Raw genomic sequence first — 22,959 nt, forward strand, 5'->3', positions numbered from 1 at the left:
ATACACACAGTAAATTTATGTTTCCATTTGCCAGCTGACTCTAAATTCCAGTCAGACCGTGTGTGGCGGCACTTCTGGTTGAGAGAAAATCTCTCCTTGCCCTTCTGCTCTTTCAGCACTCAAATGCTCATCATGAGGATTATCAGCAATTCCTTTCATCAGGGCGACCGAGACTCTTCTCCTGAGAGAGAAAGCCTGCTCACACTGCCTCTCTGCGGCATGCAACACGAATAGATTCTCCCTCTCACTTCCAGCGTGCCGCTGTTCACGGCGACCCAGGGACAAAGATGGCAATCTCCCTACTGCTGTTCCAGACCTGATCGGCATGGAAATGGGTTTATCTCTGTCAAGCTTCTACGTGCATGCTTTCAAGTGCCTCTCAGATGTATATCTGACCATGACAGCCAATCGGGCGCACAGAAAACAGAAAGATAATCTTATTTTTATTTTTTATTTTTTTACCTCATTGAAAGACTTCAGAGCAACCCTGCTATTCCAGTGCATACGGCATAGGGACTCCCAATCAATCTAGAAATCCTGTTTATTGTCCCTCTTTCGCTCTTCCTTGTCCCTTGTCAGAAGAGAAGCGGCATTCAAAAAGCATCCCTTTCTTATATTCTGCAGTGCCAGCTGAAACTCGCCGTCATGCCTTGGATGATGGAGATAGAAAAAAAAAAGAAAGAAAGGAAAAAAAAGATGGGAATATAAAGCAAAGAGTCGACTCAAGCTCCCGGGATTTATTTTCCTCCCCCTTTCCCCCCTTCTCCTCTTCTTGCATTCACACCAAAACAGGGAGCACGGGGGGGAGACGTCAGAGTGACAGCGATGTATTTCTTTTTGCTCTGTGGCTCTTCACCTCTTCTTTCTCCTGCTCTCCCTCCCGCCCTCGTTCTCACTACCTCGCTTTTTATCCCTCTGCGTTCCTCTCTGTCCACGGCTCGTCGCTTCACACAGGAGCGGGCTGCTCTGTCGTGATGGGTGAGGAGACTCTGCCCGTTCAGGGACATCTGTGAATGTGCTTATGTTGGGAGACTAAAGTAGCCTCTTAGCTGAGGCTGAGACCACCCTCCCCCCTCCTCCCTTCCAGAGACGGGCTTTCTAATGGCATGTACCATTAAAGCTCGGAGCAGGGTGGGCTGCAGCAATGAAAGGAGCACGAGAGGGGGGTGAGGAAAGAAGGAAATGAGGAGCTGCTCAGAAGCAGGAGGGAAAAGGCAATAGTGAAACAGGAGGGAAAAAGATGCTGAGCAAAATAAAAAGAGTGGGAAAAAGTACACTGATAAGTCTTGTTTGCCACTTTACTTACCCTGAGTAAGAGGCAAGACCGCACAACCTCCACTCCTCAGTGCCACTCTTCTTTACAGATCCCTTATCTCTGACAAGACAACAGCTTGGTCACGAGGAGCATCGCTGTATGCAAGAGCATATGTTGGTTTTGGCGATGGTGAATTCACTCACAGACAAAGGATTGCCTCACGCACGACTGGCTGCACGGCGGCACACACGCAGAAACTTATTGCTGGAAACTGGGTTGAATGAAGAAAATTTTGTACTCTCAAAAGAGCCATTTGGTTCTGAATTATTAGAAAATCCACAGTGAGCTTCTCTTCACGCTGCCATAGCCTCGGTGACTGGCAACAAACACCCCAGTGCCAATTTCACCACCAAAATTTCCATTCGCCTTAAATGTGCACCATTTAATTTCAGGCGTCACTGAATAAAGAGCCTGTCTGTGATGGAGGTGAGACAGCATCAGAAACGCCACTTGAGCCAGTTCACCACCTAAGGGATGCTGGAACAGGCGAGGTGGCCTTGTTCAAGTGGTGGATGTCATACCTGGAAAAATTAGCAGAGAGAGAAAGAAAGACATAGTTTTCTCTGATTATAACACATGCGTACAAAGACATCTCTATGCATGTGCTTTTAAGTCCTTTCACTATATTAAAACTCACAGACTGCTTTGCATCTCTCAAGGCAGCAGCCAAGATGGAATTCAAATCGCTGAATTACTGCTATGCAAGCAGCCACTAACACGATGTTGTGCTCATCTGTAAGCCTGAATAACCCGAAGAAAAAACCCCGCAGAAGATCTTGCGACTCTATGCCACATTTTGCTGCAAAGTGCCATGCAGTATTTTGAGCTTTAGCCTGTCGGTCGGCTCCAACTCTCATGACTTGAGCTGCCCAAAGCAAAAATAAAACAAAACACGAGAGTGTTACACAGGCGTTGGGCAGAGCAATTTATTGGCAAGGATGAGCGCTCCAGTACTGCAAAGAAAAATTAAAAGGAGGTTGCACAGAGTCCACAGAGTGGTTAGAATCACATGTGATCAAATCAGAATCAGGGGTATTGCCTGTAAGATGAGTTCAGACCAAAGTAGAAGTGAGCTGCTATTATTGTTATTATGAAACCTCTGACAGTTCTTCTTCTTCACGGGATTCTCTGAAGACTTGAATGTTTATACTCTTTTCAAAGTGGATACAAAGGCACTTATCCTATGGTGTGTTGTCCTTCAGTGAAACTGTTTATCTGGACTTTTTATGATATGCCAGAACAAAAGACCACAGCTGACCTCCAAACAGCTTCTGATCTTATATCAGCTGAAGGTCAACTTACAGAAATAGTTCAGCAGTGTGGTCTGAGTTTCCCTTCATCCTGTGAGTTACATTAAAGAGTTTCTACTACTTTCATGCCTTCCTGGTAAGACTGCAGTCAGCAGTAAGTTACCACAAGACAGAAAAGTAAATAAAAGCAACCAGCTTTGTTTTCTCCAGCAGCAACAATAATAAGCTTCTCATAGTTTTATGAACACTTTTAATATTTACATAGTCTTTTTTGTCCTTCCTTAGTGTTGCACAACAAGAGGGTTTGGGAACTAAGTTTCGGTTTTACTTTGCACTGGTGCACTGGAATGTCTGAAGGCATCATTGTGAATGTGAGCCTGAGTGCGTTTGATACATGGACCCTCTGAAACCTGCTTTTCTGCAGGACTATATATAAACCCGACCACTCGGTTTGCAAGCAGAATATGACTGTGCAGGCAGTGCCCGCACTGGCATAACTCGTAGTCACAAAGTCAAGGCAGCGTGTGTTGACTGAACACATCAGAAATCAATAATAAGGTTTGATCTTGTAATTTATTTGCTGCGCTCTGTCTTTTTTTTCTCCAACACGTGCCATTTCCGCATGTCAAACATGAACTGGCGTGGGCTCGTGTGTCTACATTTGTGTGTTCAAAGTATGTCATGTATGCCTTAAATCTTTGAGAGCCCTGCCATGGCTGTGGGTGGCGCCTCTTTCCTTGTTGGCGATTTATGATTTTTTTTCCCCCACAAGCCATCTGGTGTGTCTTTTCAAGTCTAATAAGAGGACAGAGAGGGACCGGAGTTCAGCAGATGATAGAGATGGGAGTTGAGCAGGCTAGCGTGCGCGCACACACACACACTCACTCACGCACACGCAAACACACACAGGCACGAGGGCAACAGATGGAAGAGGCCCCGATATGTTGCCAGTGCTGGAGCCAGGCCCGGTGGGCAGGCCCCATTGGCCTCATTGGGGGTCCATTGATATCTAATGTTCTGACAGACTTTGAAGTGCATGTTTGAATGCAGACAATGTCCTTCTACTTTGCTTGGCAAAGTGAAACCAGTCTGGGAGTTGTTGCACAAATGCCCTTCTTTGGTGGATGGTAAGTGTAAGTCTTCTTTTATTGCAAACTACAGAACACCACATTTGTTATGAAAGTATTCATTAGCCTTTCTCACTGAAATAAAGTACACATCTTTTTAAAAGGTGCTGTAGCGCAGCCAAAACAGACCTACTATCACCTCCTATTCCATCTACACAAAAAAGTATAAAGATTGAGCAATATTTTTTTTTTTAAGGGAGGTACTCCTTTTTGCTCTGCTGCTACATTATTCTAAATAGTGTTTTACTCAGCATCCTTTGAAAAGGCTTTTCTATTTGCATGGACAAAAACAGCCACTTGTCAGAGATGATACATGTTAACACTACAACAACAGCCCACATATATTGTGCAAAATGTGGCAGCGAATGCTAGAAACAATCTTCTATTTATGCTGTTTTGCTGCTGCTTGCGTACAAGTGCAAAGCAAAGTAAATCCTGCAAAACCTCCCAATATATGGATTAAATGTCTCTGAAGTGCCTCATTTTTCAGTACAAGAAAGGTAACTGCTCCCTGCAGTGTCCAAACAATTGCAGTGCCATCTCTCTAAGAGTTTCTTTTTAGGAAACATTTAGTTGTCGACTGCTTTTGGAATTCAGTCCACGGTGAACAACACTTTCATGCAATTGTGGGTTTTTTTTATGGCTTGCAGGATGGCCTAGAGGCACACGCGTACAGGCAAGAGAGACGACAGAGTGAGAATGGAAAAGGGTAGTGTCAGGGCTGTGTCAGACACAATTATGCTATTTTTTCCGAGCTGCATACAAGAGAGGGTACAGATATGCATGTTTATGACCAATAAAACAGGGAGTACAGACAGACTGTGGCAGCCTGTCATTGTTTTGTAAAATGTCTGAGTCACAGGTGTCTCAGATATCTCTATAGTAAACTGTCTCTGGTGTGGATGAATGGCACCTGCACGTATCTGATGATTATAAAAAACATTAAGCTGATCCACGGGCAGGTGGCCGGCCTCATAACAGCCTCATTTATAGCTTCCCTGTGTCTACGGCCTTGAGCTGTATCGTTACTTGAAGGGGGAGGGGGTTGCTAGGTGACCCCCACCGGTAGTCCCGGAGACTGATATATCGCGAAGGTGTGCTGGCCCCATTTTCCGATAACAAATGAGTGGCCTTCCTGGAACCAAAATTAGAGAGCAGCTGTGGAAATGAAAGTAAACCTCGTGACTAAATTATTTTTGTAGTCGATAAAAAAAAGTATATTGCTCCCCCGACGGCTTTATCAGTCGCTGCAAATAAAAGCGGAAAATTAAAAGTTACATTTGGTCCTGGGAATGACTTCATTGGATCCCCAATATACAGACGGGCGGCATCCATGTGTGGGCGAGCATGGCTCAAGAATTGGGAGGTCACCTTGTAATCGGAAGGTTGCCGGTTCGATCCCCGGCTTGGACTGTCTCGGTCGTTGTGTCCTTGGGCAACACACTTCACCCATGGTCATCCTGTTTACCTCATCATTATGTATGAAATGATGTCAGACAGGTGTGCACTTTTTGGTTGTCTCTGCCAGCATTAGCTCACGCTGCATACATGGTCATTTGTGGGTGAATCACAAACTCCCAAAATGTAATATGTCACTTAAATATTAAAACAACAGTTAGGTTTTAAATAGCAGTTCATGTTCTCACATAAATATGAGTTTATCCACAAACACAGACAGGGAGACAGATGTAGAAAACTACTTCAGAATCACTCTTTAATTCTTGCATTCATGGGAAAAATGTCATTTACAGTGCTTTCAAAAGCTCAGGGGGAGAGTGGCGGGACGCCAAGTCTGCCCGATGCACAGCTGTCGCTGGCAACAGCAGGTAGGCTAAGAAGGCACCGTATTTACACTGAATAAGGCCATCAGTTGGACGGGGTCTTCGGCATACACACGACTCAGAGCCATCAACAAACAGATGTCTGACGCCTTTGATTCAAGGGCAAATCCTTAGACAGCTACAAATCACAGACTGCCACCACTGCTGAGCTTCTGACAGTCAGTGGACTGGATAAAAATGCTGCATGTCTTCTTTCTCCCACACTGAACCACTTAACCCCTCACTGTACTTACACCAGTCTGGATATCACAGTTTAGCCGCAATAAACAACCTTCTTCTCGCCTTTACAATTAGCATTATTTCATCCAACAAGCTGTTCACCATGAGTGATTGTGTTTTGTAAGTTCTAAAAAAGCAGACAGACTTTGACTGACCTGTGCGTTCTACTTTTTTGGTGGTATTAATTACAGTAACAGGAAACATACAGTTGAGAATAGGTTGATTTTGGTTTAATATGCATATGTTTAATTTGTCAGAACAAAAAAAATTTTTCACTTTGTGGAATACAATAAGTTTGTGAACAATGCAAATCCTTCTCTTGAACAAATTTGCAGTGCTGGGTCTGATATTGCTGAAAACAGATATTAGCTCTTATTCGATTCAGTGGGGAAACAGAAAAGCTAAAAATATCAGCACTTGATGGCTGATGACAAATTCTGCTTATTTTATCCAACGTTTGTGAAGCTATTTTTTTTTTTACTTCACTGCAGTCACTTTTGAGATAAAGTGTCAAATTTGCATGGGAATCAAAAGCTTACATGACTCACTGAGATCATTTTTAAAGGAAAAATATCATTTCACTTTACATACAAATGAGACAACAAAAAAAAATATTTTCAAAGTTAACACTAATGTTAAAAAGAGTTTCACAGAAAGAAAATAAAAAAAATAACAGCTGGTGTCTCTTCAAAAACCCAGATGCTTACTAGGGTAGGGGAAGACAAATCAATGCGACATAGTATCAATACAGGGACACCAGTTACGGATATTTTATTAAATAAATTCAAATACTTACATCAAATCAGCTCCAACGTGTTTAAACCCTCACTTATTGGACACACTTAGCTTGATAAAGCTACCTGCTATTTCATAGCAAGCTAACGGTTCAGTCACACAAGTGAAAAAAGGACAACCTCCTTAAATCTACAAAAAACTGTGGCTGTGGCGATTTTACTGAATTTTTTCACAATTTCTGTGAACCATAAATTCTGATCACAAGATCATTGCAGAGGCGACCTTTCTGCAAACAGTTGCAGTGTGACTTGGACTGACTGCAGTCACTGTGAAAAAAAATTGCTGAAGGTTTGTAAATAATTGCTGCCTAATTTAAAAATGCAGACATATTTCCAGCATGTCGCATTTAGACTGAATGAGTCTTTGTTGAGAGGACTCGACTCAACTGTTTGCCCGCTGAATGTATTCTGGTTATATTACTGTAGAACAGGAAGGTTGGTGGATGAAAATGTAATTGATAAATGTGAATTTTTGTTAAATGTAAACTTTGGTAACAGCAACAGATGTGTGATTTTGACAGTTTATCACAGTTAATTGCTGTATTATCAGAAACATACATCTATTTGCCAACTTTGCTATAGTCAGTCACAGACTGAAAGCAGGCTGACTTTGTCTTATGGCAAATTTTAGTGGCAGTGTTGGTGTGAAAAAACAAACGTGATCTTTAAAGTTATGTCAGTCTTAAAGTTTAAATTTTAAGATGTGATTTGCAGTTGCAGAAAAATAAGTGAATCATTGCAATATATGTTATTAATCGAAAAATGTTACAAATCTCAATAACATTGTATCACAAGTATAGCTGTATTGAGGGGTGATTTCCAGCTATAATACTTGATAGCGCATTTTCATTTAAAGTACTTTTGATTGTAACGCCAAAGTAGCTGCAGATATAACAAAAAGCAAATAGTGATTAGACTGATCCAACGTTGTAATGTCAGTTTCTTTTTTCTTGTCAGATTGACTTTACAATCTCAAAGAAGGTTCTGAAAAAGTGCCAATTTAAAATCTGCAATAAGTTTTAAGATGTTAGATTCAACTTAGATGCAGCTCACAAGCAATTCAATGCAGACAACTCTTTGTTGCCAAAGGTATGCGACCTAGAAAAACAAATTGGATTTTATTCAAAAGAGCTGGTACATACCATACTATTAAGTTCTCGTTTCCAGCCTTGGACATCCAAGAGTGAGATTTGCAAATTATTTTGTTTTATGTCTAGAATCACAATAAACCATTAAAACTGTGACAGAAACTCACTAACAACTTATTTAAGCCTTCTTTTTTTCCCTAGCAGGATTTTTTCTCACACAGGTCTAATATTATCCATGATAAAAGCAGACAATGTGACTCATTCACCATGTGTCTGTAACCTCATGCCCTTCTCAAAGCAGGCTCTAAGTCAAAGTCAGTAATGAGGATTTGTGTTCGAACCGACAAACAATATTTCCCGTTGGGTCACCACGACTGATTTCACTGCTGTTAAAATCAAGGTAGAACCGGATTTAGAACAACGATCGACCAGGTTCTCCTTGCTGGTGCTGTACCAAGTATGCACAGTAGTGATTCAATAAGAAACTGGAGATTTTGTTTAAATGACGTGAATTTTTTTCAGGCATTTTTTTTCCTCCAATACATTTGTTTTCTGCTTTAACTCCCATTACACATGAACCCCGTGCACTCCATGTTTTTTTACACCACTTCATGAATAAGGAGGGAAACACATTCATCTTGTGACAGCTCCACACACTGCACTTCCTGGAATTATGCATCACTGCACAAATAGGTGTTTACTTGCAACTGTGCTTGCCCGCCTCTATTTGGACGCCGCCGTTGGCGTTCATTTCTCTACGAAAATACCGCTTTGTGTTTTAGAGTTCAGGTGCTGAAAGGTGCAATTTCGGGTGGTGATAAAGGAGCAGTTTCATCAGTATGCATTGGCAAATGTTAGGGTCCAGCAAAAATATGATCATCAAAAACTGAACTCGGCGACGTACCTGCTGCATATATCTGTTGATATATTCAGTGACCCTGGGCCTGCTATCAAAGTGTGAAAAAAAAAACTAACACAGGTCATTCTGACTTGGGAAAGCAATATCTCTTTAGTGTCAATTTTTCACTGCATTACAGCCTCCCTCCCTAATAGATGGAATCCAAGGCAACCCTTTGCCACCAGAAAAGGGTTCATTTTTTTTTCATGCATAGGTTTTGAGAGCTCTGGGAATTTGCAGGTATGGAGAAATGATCCCAAAGAGAGAATCCTCTCTATGCACTCAAATAAATAATTAACAACACAGCACATCGACAGCTGTGTCCCCGCGGCAGTGCATCTGATGGCTGACTGTACTGGGAAGCTAATTATATCCTAATTTTGACTCATATTTTCTTTAAAATGTGCAATTTTCCAATTGTGACTTTGTACATTTTTACACTTCAGTATACAATCTGTACTTGGATACATGGGTATTACTTTTTTTAATTTTTCTGCAGATGTTAATAAATGAAGATATCTGGGTTTAGTTGTTCCAGTGACTGAATATTTTAAAATATCCAAAAAGATGAGCAAGCACTACTGTATGTAGAGTACATACAGTATTTGAATGTTTATTTTTCATTACTGCTGAGAGCAACAGCAGCATAAAAAATGACATCCCCCGCCCCTCTGTATTTGAATGGCGTTTGCAGTTTTGCCTCCCAGCCCATGATTTGCTTGCATGGCAAGTTTGTTTCAAATTTATGGATGAGGTTACTGAAGTGCACTCAGGGGCCCAAAGAAAGCACAGCGTGAAAATGCAGGAAAGGGGAAATTCTCAGCTACCTTAAAACCGGTGAGATAATCAATAAAGCATTGGCTTCCAGCAAACAAAGGCTTTTCTCTTCCATCAACCGAACACGGACACACTAATAAAAATTAGACAACAATAACTTTGCCAAGCGCATGCATTTCGAGATCAAAGCTCGACTCACTGGAGATGCTTAATAAACGCGTCTAACGGAAACGTACTGCAGACAGATGGGGAATTGCATGCACCGGTGGTCTGATTAGAAAACTGAGATTTCCCATCCAAATCTCGACGCTTTAATCCCCCACTGTCCCGGAATAGTTTGGGATTTTGTTATTTGTAATATTGCGTAATGACGTTGGTAGTGCGCTGCTATTTTCTCAGCTTTAACAGAAGCCGACTATGGAGTTACAGACACTATTTTATCTTGTGGCTTTTAGGATGACAGATTACATCACAGCACACACTGAAGTACTCCCTAGAAACATTGCAACATTCAACCACAAGAGAGGGGGACTCAGACCATTCTCACAACTCAGTGCAAGACTGTGCTGTTAAGACATAAAGATGCAAATGTGAATCAGTGCCCACTAGCGAGCTCCTTTGATTCTAGGTTAATTGAAGGCAAGGTTAAATGGGTAGCTCAATCCACTTTATTGACGTGAGGATCAATTGTTCTATATACATGGTCATGTTTCACCACTTAAATAAATGATGCTTCTGTCTGCGCATTAGATAATGTACATTATTGACACCAAGCCAAGTTTCACATAATGGAGTCTGTTGGTGGACAGGGTCTAGTCTGTGTTTAACACATATTGGAAAAGGAATTAAATATAAAGAGGCTTTTGAAAAATGCATTTCATAACACCGGCCTTTATCCAAATCACATGATCATACGTGCTCTTTTGCCTGCACTTTCCTGCTTCATATTCACAAGATTACAAGTACTGAGGGGAACAACATGTCTGGGGATTGCTCGGCGCAACCGACTGCTCGACTGGAGCAAAAGGGGTGTTTTGTGTCTTGATCAAGGGCAACTCAGAAGTACATGAGGGAGCTTCACGAATTTAAATGTGTTACTGTGTGATAACGAGCCCAGTTTCACACTATGACCTCTAAGTGTAGTGTGGGGCAATCCTCGACTCTCTCTGCTTTTAGATAATGCTGGTTTTATTTGAGAATTTACCCATCAGCCAGTTGTATATTTATTCTTTCAAAGAGACAGCAGTTTGATGTCAGTGGGGCACTAACACTGCCTTAAGCTGCAGCATCCCCTGAGAGGCCAACACAAACACAAAGCTTCTTACATTTTCTTTCGTTATTACAGTATTGAACTACAACCTGCTTATAGGTCGAGCAGTTATGCTGTGCAAAATATGTTTGTGGGAGAAACAGAAGAAGGTTTCCCAGTTTACCCACTGCCTGGAACATTTTACATGATGCCATATTTCATCATATGACTTCTTTTAAGTGCCTTACCTGCTCATTAAATCACAGTAGTGCATGCTTACTGGCTTTTGAGTACTGTACTGTAATTTGAGTTTCACTCAAGACTTTTACTGTGTAATGTCTCCCTTTCCTTAACTTTGCTTAACTCATGGTATGGATCAGTGTTGTTTCCACGTATCAGACAGCTTATTACTTTGCATCATTTGTTCACTTTTCTTCAGTCGAACTTACAAAAGGTGTCAAAGGAGCTTGCAAAGAAAAGCGTCTGGACTTCTTTAAGTTGCTTGAAGACGTTTCACCTCTCATCCGAGAAGCTTCTTCAGTTCTAAGGTCAAATGGTGGGGAGTCCCAGATTTAAACCTAGTGGGAGTAACCCCCCAAAGAGGGACAAAAGGACCCCCTGAAGATCATCTAATTGCCTGAGCCAAGGTGTGAAACTGGGTGTGGGTCCCAATCAGCCAGGGTTTTGGGTGAGCTCATTGTGAAACCTGGCCCCACCTTATCATGCGAATTCCTGAGGTCAGATGGCCCAGGATGTGAGTGGGCATTAAGGCGTCTGGGGAGGGAACTCAAAACTGGATTATAGATGGCAGATATTTGACCTTAGAACTGAAGAAGCTTCTCGGATGAGAGGTGAAACGTCTTCAAGCAACTTAAAGAAGTCCAGACGCTTTTCTTTGCAAGCTCCTTTGACTGCGATGACCTGGATGACTGAGAACCTTCACAGACAAAAAGGTGTCAAAGATAACAGTTTGACAGGCATAAAATGGCATTTTTGTACCAAAAGGTGATTTCCAAAGAGATATTGGCCAGAAAACCTGGCATATGTCAGCACAATGTGTAGTGTATCCCTAAAAACTTAAACTGGACAACTGGAGGACATAAGAGGACGTTGCAGGCATAAAAAAGATATCTACAGCAGATAAACAGTATCTGAAAGCCATGTTGGTCATCAAATGTTGACTTTCAAACTTGTTAGAATTGGATAAACTCTGTTTCTAGCATATAGACCCCCATTCCCATTTATGTTTGCATGTTTGAATAAATCAGTACAGCCTCCAGCCTTTTTTGATTTTGGCTGCAGGAGTAGATTTGCTTTCTTTGCATACCAACCATGATCAGCTGACCTGTGCCGCTGCTGGTTTATTGCTCTTGTGGATTTAAAAGCAGATGTTGTGCGAGCCATTATGACTACTTTCCAATCCCTCTCCAGTATAAAAGTAATATCAAGGTGGAATTTGGCAAGTGTTATTAAATAACATCATCAGCTAAAATTAATGACTCCTAATGAAGTCCTTATAGAAGCAAGCCCTGTTACTTAACAGCTATACTGAAACACATATGAGCCCTTTTTAATTATGTTCAAAGCAATTCCCAGCACAAATAAGGCCTTAAATAAAACTTTTTATGCTGAAGTTATACTTTTACCAGTCTAACCTAGTTTACCCAGCACTCTCTGACCTGTAAAACACTTTTAGTGTAATTCAAATACACTTTTTTCACATACCTCCTGTAGCACATCATACCGTATTACTGACTGCACTGTAAAAACAAAATTGTAATATAAAAGTATTTTACTGTGTATTTTACAGTTTTGTACAGTTTTTCATAAATAGACACTGATTTGCTACTATGAAAAGAAAATTGACATTTACAGTTTAGTTAGGAGTATCACTCATCAACTTTTATTTTTCTCACTGGAAAATGTAGCAAATGCATCTTTAGTTAGCGAACAGATTCAGTGCCAAATTACAAAGAAACAGTTTGTGTATTTGATGATATTTATAAAGCTATTTCAAATTACCTGCCACTTTTAAAAAATGTTTCTCCATTAATGCCTGCTCCTCTTCAGTTGCTAGCTCGATGCTGAAGCATGCAAATTCAACTTTATGGACTTTGGCAGCATGAACACAGGACAGCAATGAGAAGGACGAATGGATGTGTGCTGTCAGGGCCATGTGCATATTTAACAGAGAAGAAAAATCATCTGACTAGATAGTATTTAGTATTACATTGCCCATCAGTTTGAATTACACATTAGCTGAAGGTGCAGGGATGCCTTTCTCGATCGCTCTGGCCCATTTTAACCTTGTAAGTAAAAGAAGGACCTTGCAATATTTCAGAAGTTTAAGCAGGTAAACTAAAGGCACATTTAACCTCTTAGCTGCTTACATAGTTTCATGATTAACTGAAGTCCAAAGAAATATTAAACATTTCTTGCATTCCACAAATAATTGAGACCAGTTCAAAAATAAATCTAAACTTAGTTTTTTATTTCTTTATAATAACGAATCTTAAAACTCACATTTGTGTTGTGCCTGAGCACTAGGTTGAAACTTGCTGTTCTGATCTGCAATACAACAGAAAGCAGTACTTTTACTCATGATACTTTCAGGAAATTCCTTCTAGAAGCAGGTCTTTTGCACTTGCAACATTTGGAACAGCTCTGGGCAGCTTCTGCAGGTTAACGCCAACCCGTAATCTGAACAAATTAGGAGAGGACCATAATTTTAATTTCAGGGATTACTTTAAAAGATGGATTTTTAGCTTTTTTCCCCTTATATTTTTGATAAATTCTCCACAAAGTAAGGCTTTGAAGACGTTTCTCTCCCCAGGATATTCTTCTACTACACAGAAGTATGGTTATACAACAAAATTTGTCTTATTTGTGACTCAGTCTGTTATAATCTGTTCACTGTGTGGCAGGCAAGTTAGGACCCAAACGCAGGACCTGGACAACATGAGTGAAAGCGAAAGGCAGCTTTATTACTGAACAAAACTCAGATTCAGTTGAAGCCAGGAACTAAATAGTCTCAAGAAACACACACACACCGCTAAATGGATCACCCAACACCAAACAGGGGAAGCAAAACTGAACATAATACACAGAGACGGGAGACTATAAAAAACAACAACAAAACAAACAGGAAGTAACAAACACAGAGGCCAGGACTAAAACAAGAGGGATTGACACTATGACTGCAGATGAAGAGACATGTTGACCTGGAGGGGGAAAACAAAGAGAACTAAGAGCAGGTCAACCTAAATGCTCTTAAGACAAGGAGAAATCCAACAATGAACCTAGAAATCAACATAGAATATTGAAAATAAACAGTATCATCCAGAACATAGAAACACTGGGTCAAACGACCCAGTACAATGACAAAGTCGAGTGCTACCATAATCATCATTGCTGGCTCATCTGTCTAAAGCGCTGCTAATGCTATGCTAATTTATATTATGAAAAGTGTGATACACGAAAAGTAACAAACACCCTTATTAGCAATGGCATTACAGAATTCTTCTGCAGATTTGTTTTGAATAGTTTAAGTGTCATGACATTTTCCTTTAATGCTTTTTCTTTACATACACTTGTTTTGCTGACAATACTCACAATACATGGGTGCTTTTCGGTAGGATTTTTAATGCTGGTCTTTTTGTAAAGAGATTTTTACGCTGATGTAAAGATAATAGCAAAAGCTGAGAAAAGTGTACATAACAGCATTTGTGGCCTGTAATGCATTCAGTTCAAGGGAATGCTTCTGGGTTTACATCCAAAATGTTGCTTTTATCACACACGTCTTGTCATAACCGAGTATTTTCTGTTTTAGCGTCTCCCGAAAAATAATTTTGCTTGATGTATAAATAGGCTTATGGTATGTGTGCGAGACAGTTTGTGTGAGTGTGCATTCAAAACCCCAGCGGTGCCAAGTCAGCACCGAAAAGCTCTGCTGTCCAGATAAACAAATCAACATGCAGCTGTGTCCAACTCTTTATTTATTCACACTACATGGATGTTTGCAGCATTTTTTGTCTACAGTATAATACACCAGACTTCAGCGTGAGAGGCAAGAAAAAAGCGACTGTGACAAGAAGCAGAGTGTAACAAAAACACTATAGTGCCCCCTGTATGATTCATGCAAACTGTCAAACCAGCCCATGAATCATAAAAAATATCTAATCATTGTCCTCCTGTTCCTGGATTACCTCATCATATTTGTGATTAAAAAGGACAAAAAAAACTGTCCTGGTGGTGGGGATTTTGTGGAACTGACATACAGGAGAGCTAAGTGCACACCTTGTGATAAATAGAGCTTGAGGACAAACCACATTTCCTCAGCAGTAAGGGGGTGAATTGCTTCAATAAACCGTGGAAAGAAAAACCATCTCAGACTAATATTGACTTGGTCCTGGAGTGAAGCGGGTGTTATTGCTCCATTGATTTTTCTGCTTCTTTGGTCGCCACTGATCAAGTCCTAAGTACGGGTGAAAAGTGTCAAAGGCTTTGCCAGTCACCTGAAGCACCTGCACAGCAGCAAAACAAAACTCCAATCATCTAGCCGAGCAGCACCCATTACATATTCACATCTCCTAAGTAGGGATGGGTACCGGTATCCGGTGCCATCATGGCACCGGTTCTGACATAAACGTTAGTAACCAGTCCGAAAAGCAGCGCACATTGCTGTGCTTTATTTTGGTGCTTTTTTTCCCTGAGATGTCATACACTTTGGATTCCAGCCAATCATTTTACCTTTGCAAGCGTAGTAGGCGGACCCAGGTACGTACGTTCTTTTAGAGCAGAGCTACAGATTAAAAATGCCCAAGGCGAAGCGGTCAAAAGTCTGGCTGTACTTCACAGCAAAAGATGCAAACTCAGCAGCCTGCAACAAGTGCTTTAAGGTGATACTGTGATAGTGTGCAAAGGAGGTAACACCTCGAATCTGATGAAACACCTGGCGACGCATAGGATTTTTTTAAAAGCCGAGAAATGCACCGTATTTGATAGCTTGCTGCGAGACCTCACACCGTGCACATCTACTGCGGGTGGGTTGCCTGTTATCGGACCCGGAGTTAGCAACATCCCCCAAAAACCCGAAGAGGAGAGTCCTGGCCCCTAGCCCTGCCAGTGTAGCAGAAATGATGACGGATGATGATGCAGCAGCAGCCGTTCTTCTCTGGGTCAGTAGCTTCATGTTGGTGTGTAATTTACGTTGAGTAGGCTAACCACGTTATTACATTAATGCATGTAAGATGAACTAGCAAACACCGTCGTAGTTACATGTCTTCTTGTTTGATGGCAGATACTCCCTTCACCCTGGCAAAAAGCTAAAATGACCAAAGAAAAAGTGGAAAACGGCTAAACATGAGAGGTTTTTGGACAAAGTTTGTGTTCTCCATTCTTTCAGCACCAGTTTGAGCACCGGCACTGTTTCAAAAGTACCGGTTTGGTACTGGTATTGGATAAAACCTAAACGATACCCATCCCTACTCCTAAGGCCAGATGGGATGGAGAACCGGCTTTCATGTTGGCAAAAATCTGACTTTTTACACTTTTTCAAGTTTGCAATTTAAAACTTTGACAGTCAGTGAGGAATCCATTTGTTTATACATGGACTTTTTGTCGCACTGCAATATTTATTACTGACAGGTCTTCTAGAAATGATGCAGCACAGGAACGCATTCACTCCTTTGTAAAACATAGTCACTGCAACTCCTCATACACTGCAGTATTTTTTGTCTCCCATGCACTGAATACATTTGTTTAATAAGGATTTGCCCTTAGATAAGTTAGTCTTACCTTATTTGTGATCACCTTTTCCCCCAACTTACTCAACAAATAACAAGTAGCCTTCCCACCATATAGAATATATTTGACCTCGTTACTAAGCAAGGCATTCGCCTGTATTCAGGCAGCTGCTGCAATAAAGTAAAATGTCCCATGGAGATCATATTGTGCGGGCCTTGTGCACCCAGGAGATACTGCTCGGTAAAGTCTTTCACTGGATAAATATAGTTTGTGTAGAAAATACCACACAGACTGCAGGATATTTATACTTCAAAAGGCTTGAGGGATATTACTGGATTTACAGAGGAGACAAATGATTTTCTGTGTCATTGTCTGTCTGTAAAGAGGTTGCAAATTTTGCCTCGAGAGGCAATTTCCTCTGTATAAAACTCCCCTCTCTTGTTTTATGAATTTTTGAAGAGAGTATTGTGCTGTTGGCTTTGTGCGCAGGACTTGTGTTTACTTTAACTTTTACCTTTAACCTGCAGTTTATTAATCATTCATGTACATTTTTCCAAGTTGCAGCTTAGACCAGAGGATTGTCTTGTGTACTCATGGGAATGTAATAGTTAACAAGAAAAAACAACAAAACCAGGCTCTGACACTAGCAGTAGTGGAAGCAGCGATGATTACAAAACTAATGCATATAGGCACGAGTGTGAATGGTTATACTTTGAGGGTGGTTACTACTGGTGGAAAAATTCCTTCTCCAAGAAGAACTTAAAAGTATAACAATAATGAGGAGCGCTTCAGTGCTGAGCATTTTCATAAAATTATTGGTGGAGTGCAGTTTCGTTGCTGATCCAGAACATATCAGCCCATGGGATGTTTTCATTGACCCTCATTTCTCCTTCGGCCTGTGCTGCATTTTTCCCCAGCAGAATGTGCGTTTTTACTAGGAGACTCATTGTCATTTCCCCCCTGTGGAAGATATTTCCCATGCACGCCTCTGGCATGACAGTCAGTTAATCCTCCCAGGTCTCCTTTACCTCACCTTTGTTCAAACCCTCAGTGCCTTTATGCAGTGTGTGGTTTTATACAATATGTGTCTTCCCACAGAGGACTTCTAAATTCCTGCTTATTTAATACTCTGAACATTCTAGTTTTATTTGTTTGTTTACTGTTTTTCTGTCTGTAAGCTAATTCCCTGCCGGCTGTAGTATTTACTGTGTCTCAGTTGTGTTTCAGTTGGTACTTCCATTAGTGGAAATTATGCAATAGACCATATACTGTACTTACATACAGTGATGTATGGGACATTGAGTCTTTTCTTTTTCATCCATTCTGTTGGAGATTTGCTGGTGTGCTTGGCATTGTTGGCCTTCTGCATGACATAATTTGGGTTTATGGGTTTGCTTTAGTTGTTACAAAGATGACTTCACATTTTACTTTAGAATACTTTGGTTTAAAAAGGAGTTCACTGTCAATAGGGCAAAATGTCCAGGTCCTGTGGTTGCAAAACATGACAAAAAGTTAGTTAGTAGAAAGTTAGTATGACGTGTTTGTGTTGATATGCTTTGTTTGGTTTTCCCCAAACATGACACCAAACATGTCCATCCAAAGGACATTGTTTCAGAGGTCCTGTGGTTTGTAGGCCACGCTATGTTCTTTTTATTCACCATCTTCATCCAGTTTTTTATAGTCTAGTGATTTACACATTTATGCATTTGCCAAACAAATAAAATATCTCTGGTTTGATTCTGTGGCGAGACACAAATACAGGTGTCTGGTGTAAAAACCTGCTAAATTTAATTTGGCACTACCTGCTTTGGCAACCCCTTATGAATAAGGGCATAGCTGAAAGCAGCTTTCAGGGAATCCTGGATACTATATGATCTCTTTATTCTCCTGACCTTCTTCAGGGTTATAACTAAGAGCAAATTACAGCCTTCGTCCAAGGCATGAAATATAAAGACATGGTTTTATAGAACTCGAGAGATTTGGTCCTGTTCTTTCAAAACCTGTGAATAGTGAAGCTGTAAAGAAAATATGGACGTGTAGCTCATGTATGCACGGAGTTGCTCATTAAATAATCTCGTTTGGGAAAGTGTTCTTACAGCCTGATAATTTGAAACACATCCGCCCTCGGGCTACACACTCTAGCTTTCTAGATAATGCTGACACAGCTAACCTGAGTCTCTCATATCTCACTTTCTTCAGTCTTCAAAAAGGTCAGTCTATTCCTGCCCTCTCCTCTCCTTCAAACGCATCGTTCACTCCCCTCCCTTCCCCCAAATTCATTAGTCTAATGAGTTCAGCTACCGTCCTCTCAGCCAATGTCAGCCGACAGTCACACTTATCAGCCCCGCAGCCTTATCCAAACAGCCACTCCTTCAAAATGTGATCCGCATCTCTGACCAGATCGATACTCCAAAGAACAAATCCTCATTATCACTTTCAAAGTTAAAGAGATTAAAAAAATGTAGAGGGCCTGTTGGTCTAGGTACAAAATGTTGATGCTTGATTTTAAATCAAACAATTTACTCACTGCCTTGTTTTAAAAATAGACATTTTCTACTAAACCCATAAACCCATCTTTAACTTACCACTGCATCAAGTGACGCAGACAGCCGAGGCTAAATTTAGGCTTTAATTCTTTTTGCTGGTCCTTGCTATGCTTTCAAGGACTTTGGTGGTTGGATTTCAGCAGACAGCACAGTTTGGTTATGATCCGTCTGGGGAGGAGAGAGAGCTGATTGTGGGTCGCCTCTATTGGGATTGTGTGCTCACAGATAAGATAGCCCTCGGAGACATGCTGCCTGCAAGCGTATCGACTTCTATTTCCAAATCCAGTCGATCATATCTGGGTCAGAATATTTGGCTAATTAGAGGGTAAGATAGTTTTTTGCGTAATTCCACAACAGGGGGACGTGCCACAATAAGCACATTTTTCAAAGACAATAAGACTGTGACTGTAAATCCCTGACGGGCTTTTATGGCGCCATTTATAACGACGTATCGCCTGCTCATCAGCACTATAATTTCCTGCAGAAATTGCGTTTAGGCACTTGGTATTCAATAGAGGATGTTTATCAGATTATATGAGCCTGTGCAGTCTAATTTGCATGTTTCTGAGGGGCTCACGTCATGACTTCAGTGCTCGCATTTGAAAGCAGGAAGAAACAGGCGAAGATTCGATTTTGAGCATCTCATTCAAAAACGCCCGAGTTCAGGATGTTTAATTTCTGCACCCCACCAGATAAGTCCCTCCTTTGCAAGTAAGATTTACACACATCCCACAAAAAGACATCCTGATAGTGGTGATAGAGCTAGAGTACAGCTCATCTGTATTCTGTAAAAGAAAACAGTAGAAGCAAGCTTCAGGGCTTTTGGTCTACTTTAACAGAACATGTTGTTAAATAATAAATATGAAGTCATAAAAGTGATACTCATTAAAAGGTCCAGCCTAAGTTATGCTATTCAGTGTTACTTGAAGTTTATAAAAAAGATCATATTGTGCAGGAGGAGACTGAGCTCTTCCTGCACTCTGTATCCCGATTGCAAAAAAAAGATCATGTGCCAGAACCATATCCCAGCATGGAGCTGACAGTGACACAATCAATAAAAAGCAACCATTCTTTTCGGCGCCTCTGTACAGTGTTTAACCCCTCTCTTTGTTTTATTTTTGATTGATTCTTGCTGTTTGTTTACATTTTACCCCTCAGACAGACCACCATCTCTTGATTTGATAAAGAGAATAGGGATATGACGTTAGGGCAACCTTGCCTTAAGGGTTGCCATCTGCTCTTGAAGATGAAGTCAATCACCTCTTGGAGCACCCTGAGGATCCCAGATGGCTGTTGCTAGGCACTTTAAGTTAGAGCAAAGCACTCTGAGATAGACAAACATCATGACAAGCTTTACAAAAAAAAGAGCCCTATTGGTATTTTCTGTGTTAGCAAGATGCAATTAGATGCACTCCAAATTCACACTAAGCTGAATCATTAGTGTAAAATCTTTGAAATTGGGTGATACAAAAATGTGTGAGCCTGAGCTTTCTACTTAATAAACGCACACACAGAAATGGGAGGGAAAAGGAGTGGAGAGGAATATCAAAGAGAACTACTGAGTTCGGAGTTAGTCAGATGCCAAACATAAACACCAAGAACGGTCCCACTCTGCCTCTCTGACACTAAAGTTGCTACAAATATTTCTGAGTTATCCCTTTTTCCATATAAATGTGAACACAGCCAGCACAACATCACTCACTTGTTTGTGCACTACCCTGTGAAGCCTAAGGTTAAGTATATCGGCACTCGCCATCTTGGTTTTTGTAGCCACAAGTGAACATAATTACAGAAGAGTGAAGCATGCTAAGATATCATTTCATGCTTGGCAAGTGAGTTGCATTAATAGACTACAAGGCGCTGTGGGTGGACAGGAAAGTCAAAAGTACAGTGTAGGTAAAATAGTTTTGTCTCTTTTGGTAGAATTAACTGTATAGACACCTATGCACTTTGTAACGTCATTGCATGAAAAATACCCCAAAAGGCGTCAACACTATAAACACAGTCAAAATGCCTATTTTAGCGACTTGGTAAGCCGAGGAGATGCCAAGCAGGCAGCTACTGGATATAGCAGCCTGTGTTGACACTCATGTGCCACTCAAAAGGGCCACCACACTCTTAATAATGCATAACATTAAGCATGGTCGTTAAATATAGGTAAGTTGTAGAAAAGTGCTAACCTGTTCTCAAGAATAGGGAAATTATGTGGTAACTGGCTAGACTGTAACCATACTTGTTTCATTTTAACACTGAATATATTATATTAGATTATAATATTGAATTTTCAGTGTTAATTTAAAAAAAATTAACAATGAAATCTAGTTTATGAAGAAACCCTCAGAAATTCTCAACACAGTGTCACAACAAAGCGTGTAATAGATTCACATGTTGTCCTCTAGTGGACCAGCTGGTCTGTTAGGAGAACATTTTGTCAGGTTAAAACAAACAAAAACAAAAAACTTTTTATGCAGACTTGATTGTTTTTTGTGTGTTGAAAAAACATTAAATGGTCTCACTAGCCTTTTGAAATGTTTAACGCCACTTCTCTTTGGTAAGAATTTCTTCATGCAACCTGTCTTCTAGCAACGCTACACATCACAAAGTGCTGTATTTATAGACTGCGGACTGATAGATGACACCAATAATCCTGGTCACATACTCCGACCTGTCCGTGACTTCCCAGCTCTCATTGTTCCCAGAAGATGATGGCCAAGGATGAAAGAAATTCATTCATACAGTACACTGAAGACATAAAATAAAGAAAGAAAAATCTGACTCATTTGCTGCTTGATCGTCTCTTCACCCTTGCATCCATGGACAATGACATCTTCCAAATGAATACGCTAAGAATGGAACGGATGCTGGCCTCTTGTTTAGCTCAATTACTGCTGTGTGATGAATGGAAAAACCTTGAGTGAATCATAATGTGAAATGAGAATGATTTGGTCAATGCGTTGTATTGAGTGCTATGAAGGACATATCAAGGATACTTTTTCAGCTCACTGGCATTGTTTTTGTTGGAGTAGTGCAAGACAGGGAACAGGATGAATATTTAATCAGTTACCTTTTTGGCTACACCATCTTTTTTTTTTTTTTTGCAAAGTTGCAAGTTGGGATTATATTTCTACAAGCGCAGCAGAATGAAAGTTGAGCAGGTTCTATAGATTTTATTCAGCAGTGTTTGTCACTTTTTTGCAAAACAGCACTAGTCAGAGGACAGAGCATAAAGGTTAAAATTCCTTTTTTTCTTACACTTGTGCACTTCTCTATGGCAGGACGTTTCAAGTGACTGAAGAAAACAAAGAATGGTGATGAGATGGGGTTAAGTGGGGAAAATCAAATCCAAACCCTCAGATTCTCTTTTGCCCTCCAACCCAGTGTATGTCACAAAAGCGAACTGGGCGTTGTATGGCTTCAGTACAGTATGTTGCCTGAGTACATAAAGGAGACTGTTATTCCGCCGATATTGCACTCTCTGACCCGTGAAGCATAGCTTGGTTTAGCTCTGTAGTAGTTCTGCAACATATATCCTTTCATCCATAAACAGGGAGCGAAATGTCTTTTATTTTCTGGCCCAGCAGACAGATGGTGGGTTTCTTCTGTGAAGCATAATCTCCCAGCAAAGCTGAGATAAAACAGGTTTAATACTGTAAAATCCAGAGGTTTTATCCCTGCTCTGGTGATACCACACATATGGCTCAAAGGAAGGGGGAGGGGGGAAACAACAGCTGACCAGACATCATGTGACATTTGAGGCTTCTTCCATGCAGTTATTATTATTATTATTGTTATTACTCTTTCTCTAAAAAATTATTAAATTCTCAGTAGTACGATACACAGGAAAAGGTTTAACAGATTTTAATGAACAAACTTAGAAATCAACAACTTAGAATTTCGTAATACTTTACTAAATTTTCTTAGTTCCTTAGTTCCTTGGTTTCCTTTTCTACAGAGCCTGTTTCCAGTTTCTTTGAGGCTTCTGCATGGCAGTGTGAAAAGTGCGTCAGGCAGGTTTTTCCGGAGGGTGAACTGGCGAGCGTTCTAAGAGGTTTTCTGCAATGAAGGAGAGACACAGAAAGTAAGTACTGAATAGAGTTTCTTCTTAAACAA

At 40.6% G+C, this 22,959-nt stretch overlaps 1 protein-coding gene across 2 annotated transcripts in view; it reads right to left on the reverse strand.

Annotated features, from left to right (window-relative positions):
• Nucleotides 1–1,006, reverse strand: part of LOC102206981 (galactosylgalactosylxylosylprotein 3-beta-glucuronosyltransferase 1) — an 83,721-nt gene extending 82,715 nt beyond the window's left edge. For both annotated transcript variants that reach the window (XM_005720668.1, XM_005720667.1), the window contains exon 1: nt 463–1,006. The gene's annotated coding sequence lies outside the window, so the exon portion shown is untranslated. The remainder of the gene's footprint in view (nt 1–462) is intronic.
• Nucleotides 1,007–22,959: the final 21,953 nt, after the last annotated feature.

Source organism: Pundamilia nyererei, unplaced genomic scaffold (genome assembly GCF_000239375.1).
Source record: "Pundamilia nyererei isolate P.nyererei 1_Seehausen unplaced genomic scaffold, PunNye1.0 scaffold00003, whole genome shotgun sequence".
Taxonomy (NCBI): Eukaryota; Metazoa; Chordata; class Actinopteri; order Cichliformes; family Cichlidae; genus Pundamilia; species Pundamilia nyererei.